Source organism: Phalangium opilio, unplaced genomic scaffold (genome assembly GCF_054372755.1).
Source record: "Phalangium opilio isolate 3A_F unplaced genomic scaffold, DU_Popi_V2 ptg000077l_1, whole genome shotgun sequence".
NCBI lineage: Eukaryota > Metazoa > Arthropoda > Arachnida > Opiliones > Phalangiidae > Phalangium > Phalangium opilio.
In genome coordinates, this window is record NW_028324185.1 from 9876762 (window position 1) to 9884052 (window position 7291).

The window sequence follows — 7291 nt, forward strand, 5'->3', positions numbered from 1 at the left end:
GAATTGCGTTTCGCAGCTCTATCTTTTATAATGTCGCCTGTTTCTTTTAATGATTTCAGAAGCTTTTTGCTTAGTTCGGATCCTTTTTTCACCCTTGATCTATTTCTTCGAAAATCATTATCGACAAGGCCCATCTCAAGAGCTTTTAAATTCATTGCTTGAAGGCCTCTTCAACGAAGTACTTGCACTACGTTTGGTAGATGTAGTTTTTGACTTGCTTGCTTCTTTAGCAGCGAAAGCATCGTCTTCAAAGTCAACTGCATTTATGCTTTCTCAGTAGTAGCTTTTTCCAAGGCTGGACCATCGTGTGATATTTCTAAATCTTGGGCTAAAGAACCATGATCGATTATGGAGTGAAAAACACTTTGAGTTTATGATGAAGTATAAGCAGTACTTTCTGTGGACCAGTATAGAAATTGGTAATGGTCCTGTGGGTGTCATAAAAGAAACGTAAGGCTGAACGTATGTAATAGTGATAGTAGCGTTCACTATTCACTATGAAATCGTTTGAATAGCTCTACCAACGACATCAATACGTAATAGATAAAAACGTCTTGGTTTGGACCAAGGCCGAAAAAACAAACGATATGTGTGAGATTTATCAATTGACTGAAGTTCAGATATTAAAATGTTTTTCTAGTTATTTTTATCCACTCAATCCTTAAACAATATTTAATTCAATCAACTGATTTTACTGTTAATCGATCTATTCCCTCTAAATTAATTGAAAAAATTACATATCTACGCTTTTTCAAGAACAATTACATTTTCCGAAAACATTTTATCATGAAATTAATTATTTTGAAGGGATTTCGTGTCGATGCTCACTATCTTGTGAGCATCTTGACCGACATATTTTTAATTGTCGCTGGCTTGACAAATTTTCAAGTTTGCACCAAAAGAAGTTTAAATCTGTTTTAAGTTGTTGATAAGACTGTCGTTTACAGTGAATGTCGTCTACTTAAGACAAAGAAACAAAGTTTATCCTGTGTGGTAAAGGGTAAAGATCACATAAACAGAAATACTTCTCAGTACTTGTTATATTCATTTCCCGCGGAAATAATATGGTTAAACACATCATTCGTTACTAGTTATACCAAGAAGGTCACATTTAACTCCGACACGCACTCCCTTCCTCTATTTTCTCAAATATATGGCATTTTATAATCACCAGTGGTTTCAGTGTATGGGTCATCTGTGCCGTAGCAACACACTCAGCCAATATTACCATAGACTGAGTTATGACCAAGAAATTCTTAAGTACGGAAATAGAAGTTCCAGTGCAACTCTACCATCATAGAGGCGACAATAGAAATATAGCATTTCAATATACGAAATTAAAGGTATATAAATATCCACGATTAAATATTTACATATTCAATTAGAGTTATGCCAAAGTTCGCTTGCTCTTTTTAGACATCCAATAGAACATTTCAAATATTCAATACTGTAGCCTCAACAAGTACTCCCTTTAAAATAATTAATTTCATGATAAAATGTTTTCGGAAAATGTAATTGTTCATGAAAAAGCGTAGATAAGCAATTTTTTCAATTAATTTAGAGGGACTAGATCGATTAACAGTAAAATCAGTTGATTGAATTAAATATTGATTAAGGATTGAGTGGATAAAAATAACTAGAAAAACATTTTAATATCTGAACTTCAGTCAATTGATAAACCTAACACATATCGTTGGTTTTTTCGGCCTTGGTCCAAACCAAGACGTTTTTATCTAATATCTGTTACTTCAGTCTTAATGTTATTAAATTTTGAACAATTATGTTTGCTTTACCGTCATACATTTACACTCTAAAATATAATGGTGCATTCAAACACCATATATGCTGGGTGTACTTTAATCCCATTTCTATGATCAATTCACGCCATTTACTAATATTATTTGCAAGTATTAAGGAAATTTTAGGCATTTGTTCACCATTTACAGTGGCTTTTAACATCTTTTTTAGACAATCTGTTGAACTTCTAATATTACTTAGTTTAATGGTTTTAAAAGTAGGGAAAAAGTACGCTACCCATGTCACATTATTAAACCAAGTGAAGTGAAATAATTGTTAAATATTTATTATAACCACTACACCACAGACACGTGGTAAGTCTAAGTTTTACAAGAGATCTAACTAATTATTATGTCCAATCACGATGGTCAAAACATGTATCTACCAGGGCTCGAATCTGGGACCTTCCGCGTGTGAAGCGGACGTGATAACCACTGCACCATAGATACGTGGTAGCACTGAGTTTTCCAAGAGATCTAGCTAATTTTTATGTCCAATCACGATGGTCAATACGTGTATCTACCAGGGCTAGAACCTGGGACCTTCCGCGTGTGAAGCGGACGTGATAACCACCACACTACAGATACGTACTAACACTGAGTTTTCCAAGAGATCTAGCTAATTATTATGTCCAATCACGATGGTCAAAACCGTACTTCTGTAATAAACTAAAATTAACATACTTAAACTTAATTTTTTTGATCAAACTGTCTGATAGCACACCCTGAATACTTAATTGTTAATTTAAGATAATTCCGAAAAGTATCTTCGCTGTAGTTGTTAAGTTATCGGTGGGGAAAAATCACGAAAAACCCATGTTAATCTGCATAGGAAATTAGCAAAAGCGGGTGAATATTACTTTAACGTTACAAAACGGTATCAAGTCATATCTACAAGGGCCTACCGGCCCTGTAGAATTCGCTATGGTTTTTAAAAATTATACTTTAGTGGGGTGCACAATTTAGTTTCATTAATATTATTTTAAATGTGATGTTAATAGAAATTAAGGGGATACACGATTGTATTTTCAGAAATGTTTTTAGTTGTACAGTCGCCGCAATTAAAAACTTTCTCTCTTGCGACGTCTTGTTTCAATCATAAGCCGCAAATTATTGATCTGTTACGATGGGTATAAAAAAACGTATCTTATATTGTTGTTCCAATAAATTTTTTACTAAGCGTTTTTTTACACTCTCCGCTTTCCATTTCCAACTGCTAAATTGGGGGTTTTGAATGATTGGGATGATTTTAAAGAGAAGGTGAACAGTTGAGCATAGCTCGTCCGAATTACCGAATGACATTCCAGTAAAGCGAGAGTGATGTTAATAGCAATTTTCTGAATACACGTCCCCCACGGAATCAATGCCTTGAGCCATATTCTTATAGATAGAGATACCCTTTAATGTTGCACAAAGATATAATCAACAATTGTGGAATGAAATTTCAAATCTTCCTCCGGTGAAGATATGGCCACGGGTGCGACATTCTGTTCCACTATGGTTCGCAAGTGCCAGGGGGTGGAGAATGATTTCTATCTAGATTAGTGGGCGATTCTTGATGTCAGTTTCAACATAAGTCTGCACGAACGTTTGGTTGAAAACGGCGCATTTCGGAGAGAACCATCTAGAAATTCAATAGCCAACCAGTTCCCTCAATATGTCACCCATTGAAAACCGCTTGGTGGAGGAAATACAGGTTCACTGAAAAGGACAATACCCACATTCAAAGCATAGCATGGGTCACAAAGTGGTGCCTACATTTGAGGAAGTGGTTGTGTTCATTGTATTCAACTAATTGGGATTCGCCATAACGAAGATGACGAACCTTTCTCAAGAAACACTCTATTTACAATGCGAAATTAGCATTATACTAAAGTTCCACTAGTCTTAGCCGTGTATCCGATGGCAAATTATGGTCTTTTTGAGAATCAATGGAATCTGCTGAGCTGCACGAAGTATTAAATCCTTGAAGGTTAAGTAAGGACGCAATGTAGAGTGTGTATATATTTTATTGAGAACTACCCAACCAACATAACAAGTTAAATAAAGAATAAAGACACTTTGCTAATTACTATCGAACATTTATTCTTAATTATGAACATGGTTAGGATAAATACATTTATGCGTTTTCATTTTTAATTTCATTATGCGATTAATATTTGATCATCTTACCGTTGGCGTTTACAACCTGTTGCATTCTCTGCGGCATTGATGAAAACAGATTGTTTATATAATCGGGCCGCTCACCAATCTCTTCCCATGCGGCCTGGATGATGGTGAAAAGTTCGTCCTTATCATTGGGAATTATATTGTTCTGGGATACAATCCTTTTCATAATCGCCGCTTATGGTGAAAATGGGCGATTGACCGACAAACCAAGACCTGGAACTCCACGCCTTACCACTGCAGAAGAAGACGACGTTATTGCTGCTCTTGTTGTGAATAATCCTACCACCACGGTTCGATCTGTAAAATCCATCATGGAATTGGAAGCGTCGGAAACAACGATTAGAAACCGATTACGTGACGTTGGGCTACACAGTCGTATCGCCGCGGAGAAGCCATATCTCAAACCAGAGCACGAACAAGAACGCCTAGCATTTGCGCGCGCTCACCTGCACTGGAGGAACGAATGGGATGAAGTTGTCATCAGCGACGAATCAACATTTTGTTCATCTACGGACCATCACGTAAGAGTGTGGAGAGAGAAAGGGACCCGATATGATGCGGCTAACATTCATTCAATCCGGAATAGCGGACGGTTTTCTGTGCCAGTGTGGGGTTATATTTCAAAACATGAAATTGGCACCTTAGCACGAATAGAAGGGCACCTAAATTCCGATAAGTATATTGATGTATTGGAACATACGTTTTTCCCTCATGTTGTAGACAATCATTTTCCGGACGGTAAATTTATATTTCAACAAGATAATTCGAGTATACACAAGTCACGTGCAACCATGGCGTATTTGAAGGAGAATCATCCGGAAATAGATCTAATTACCTGGCCAAGAAATTCACCCGCCTTATCTCCAATCGAAAACGTCTGGGCGATTATGAAAAGGATTGTATCCCAGAACAATATAATTCCCAATGATAAGGACGAACTTTTCACCATCATCCAGGCCGCATGGGAAGAGGTTGGTGAGCGGCCCGATTATATAAACAATCTGTTTTCATCAATGCCGCAGAGAATGCAACAGGTTGTAAACGCCAACGGTAAGATGATCAAATATTAATCGCATAATGAAATTAAAAATGAAAACGCATAAATGTATTTATCCTAACCATGTTCATAATTAAGAATAAATGTTCGATAGTAATTAGCAAAGTGTCTTTATTCTTTATTTAACTAGTTATGTTGGTTGGGTAGTTCTCAATAAAATATATACACACTCTACATTGCGTCCTTACTTAACCTTTAAGGATTTAATACTTCGTGCAGCTCAGCAGATTCCATTGATTCTCAAAAACACCATAATTTGCCATCGGATACACTGCTAAGACTAGTGGAACTTTAGTATAATGCTAATTTCGCATTGTAAATAAAGTGTTTCTTGAGAAAGGTTCGTCATCTTCGTTATGGCGAATCCCAATTAGTTGAATACAATGAACACAACCACTTCCTCAAATGTAGGCACCACTTTGTGACCCATGCTATGCTTTGAATGTGGGTATTCTCCTTTTCAGTGAACCTGTATTTCCTCCACCAAGCGGTTTTCAATGGGTGACATATTGAGGGAATTGGTTGGCCATTGAATTTCTAGATGGTTCTCTCCGAAATGCGCCGTTTTCAACCAAACGTTCGTGCAGACTTATGTTGAAACTGACATCAAGAATCGCCCACTAATCTAGATAGAAATCATTCTCCACCCCCTGGCATTTGCGAACCATAGTGGAACAGAATGTCGCACCCGTGGCCATATCTTCACCGGAGGAAAATTTGAAGTTTCATTCCACAATTGTTGATTATATATTTGTGCAACATTAAAGGGGATCTCTATCCATAAAAATATGGCTCAAGGCATTGATTCCTGGGGGACGTGTATTCAGAAAATTGCAATTAACATCACTCTCCCTTTACTGGAATGTCATTCGGTAATTCGGACGAGCTATGCTCAACTGTTCACCTTCTCTTTAAAATCATCCCAATCATTCAAAACCCCCTATTTAGCAGTTGGAAATGGAAAGTGGAGAGTGGAAAAAAAACGCTTAGTAAAAAATTTATTGAAACAACAATATAAGATACGTTTTTTTATACCCATTGTATCAGATCAATAATTTGCGGCTTATGATTGAAACAAGACGTCGCGAGAGAGAAAGTTTTTAATTGCGGCGACTGTACCAGGTAGTGAGGAAATTTAATAATGTACTTGAAGAAAATCTTGGAAGTAAATTTTATAATTATAATGTATTTTCGGTAATTTCTGGTCAAATAACTTATTTGAAAGAGAGAATGCACATGTTAACGCATTTTTAAATTTGTCTATTTGATAATTTGTTTTTTCTTGCATTGATGTTTCAAAATAAATTGAATTTAAAACTGAAAAAATGTTCCATTTTATATAACTAATACTACAAAGAAATGATATAAATTTCTATCTTTTCTAGTTTTTAAATTCTAAGCCTACGAAATATAAAAGTAGATATAACTAAAGTGTAGGAAAAACTATTTAACTTGTCGATTTTTTTGATAGGAACTTATTTTAAATAAAAAAAAGTAAATTAAGTACAAAAACAATTTATTTTAAATTCAAAAAAATATTTACAAACTTTTTTTTTACAATAAGCCCTCCCCCTCCCCCTACTCAATCGATTGAGAGGGTTTGCACGAGTGTACGGAACCCCGCGAACATCATATCGTCCCGGCATTCGTACACTCGTGCATGGCCCGCGGGGACTTCAAAGAATCGTACCCGGCGGTACGTCAACAACTGCCCAAGTTCCTGCGTGACTCTGTTGGGAGAGAGAAAGAGAGGAAGGTTAATAAATAAAGTATTGGATAACAACAACTAATAAAAAAATTAATTCACCGGAACCCGCGACAGTTGAAGGCCAGGAGGCTAAAAGAGAAAAATTAAAATTTAGATAAATGAAACATGAAATAATGCATGAAAACTTACTCGTGGGGTATAAAAACGCAGTTGTTATACACGACCTGCCGTACCTGATTAAGCAGGTCGTGCATAAAAGCGTCATCCTCCACGACCTCGGCTAGTCCCGCCAGGTAGTTTATTATTTGATAAACTAAGCTGTAAATAAATAAAAATTATAATACCGTAGTGTAACGTAAAACAAAAGGTTCACTTACAAGTCCCCGTTGACGTTTAAGTCGTCCTCTCCCGGCCGGGGCATAGCTTGCCACGGATAATATATGGCCGGGAGAGGTTGATATTCTAGTTGAGGTTCGGGAGAGGGGGTGCATGGTGGTGGTGGTGGGCTCGGTGGTGGTGGTGACGGGTTCCTGGGCCTTGGCCCTACCACGCAGAGTGATC

General features: G+C 36.8%; 2 non-coding genes across 2 annotated transcripts; both read right to left on the minus strand.

Annotated features, from left to right (window-relative positions):
- Nucleotides 1–2173: 2173 nt before the first annotated feature.
- On the minus strand, nt 2174–2246 carry TRNAV-CAC (transfer RNA valine (anticodon CAC)). The gene has a single exon. It is a non-coding gene; the product is annotated as a tRNA-Val (tRNA).
- Nucleotides 2247–2311: 65 nt separating this feature from the next.
- Nucleotides 2312–2384, minus strand: TRNAV-CAC (transfer RNA valine (anticodon CAC)). The gene has a single exon. It is a non-coding gene; the product is annotated as a tRNA-Val (tRNA).
- Between the last annotated feature and the right edge of the window lie 4907 nt (nt 2385–7291).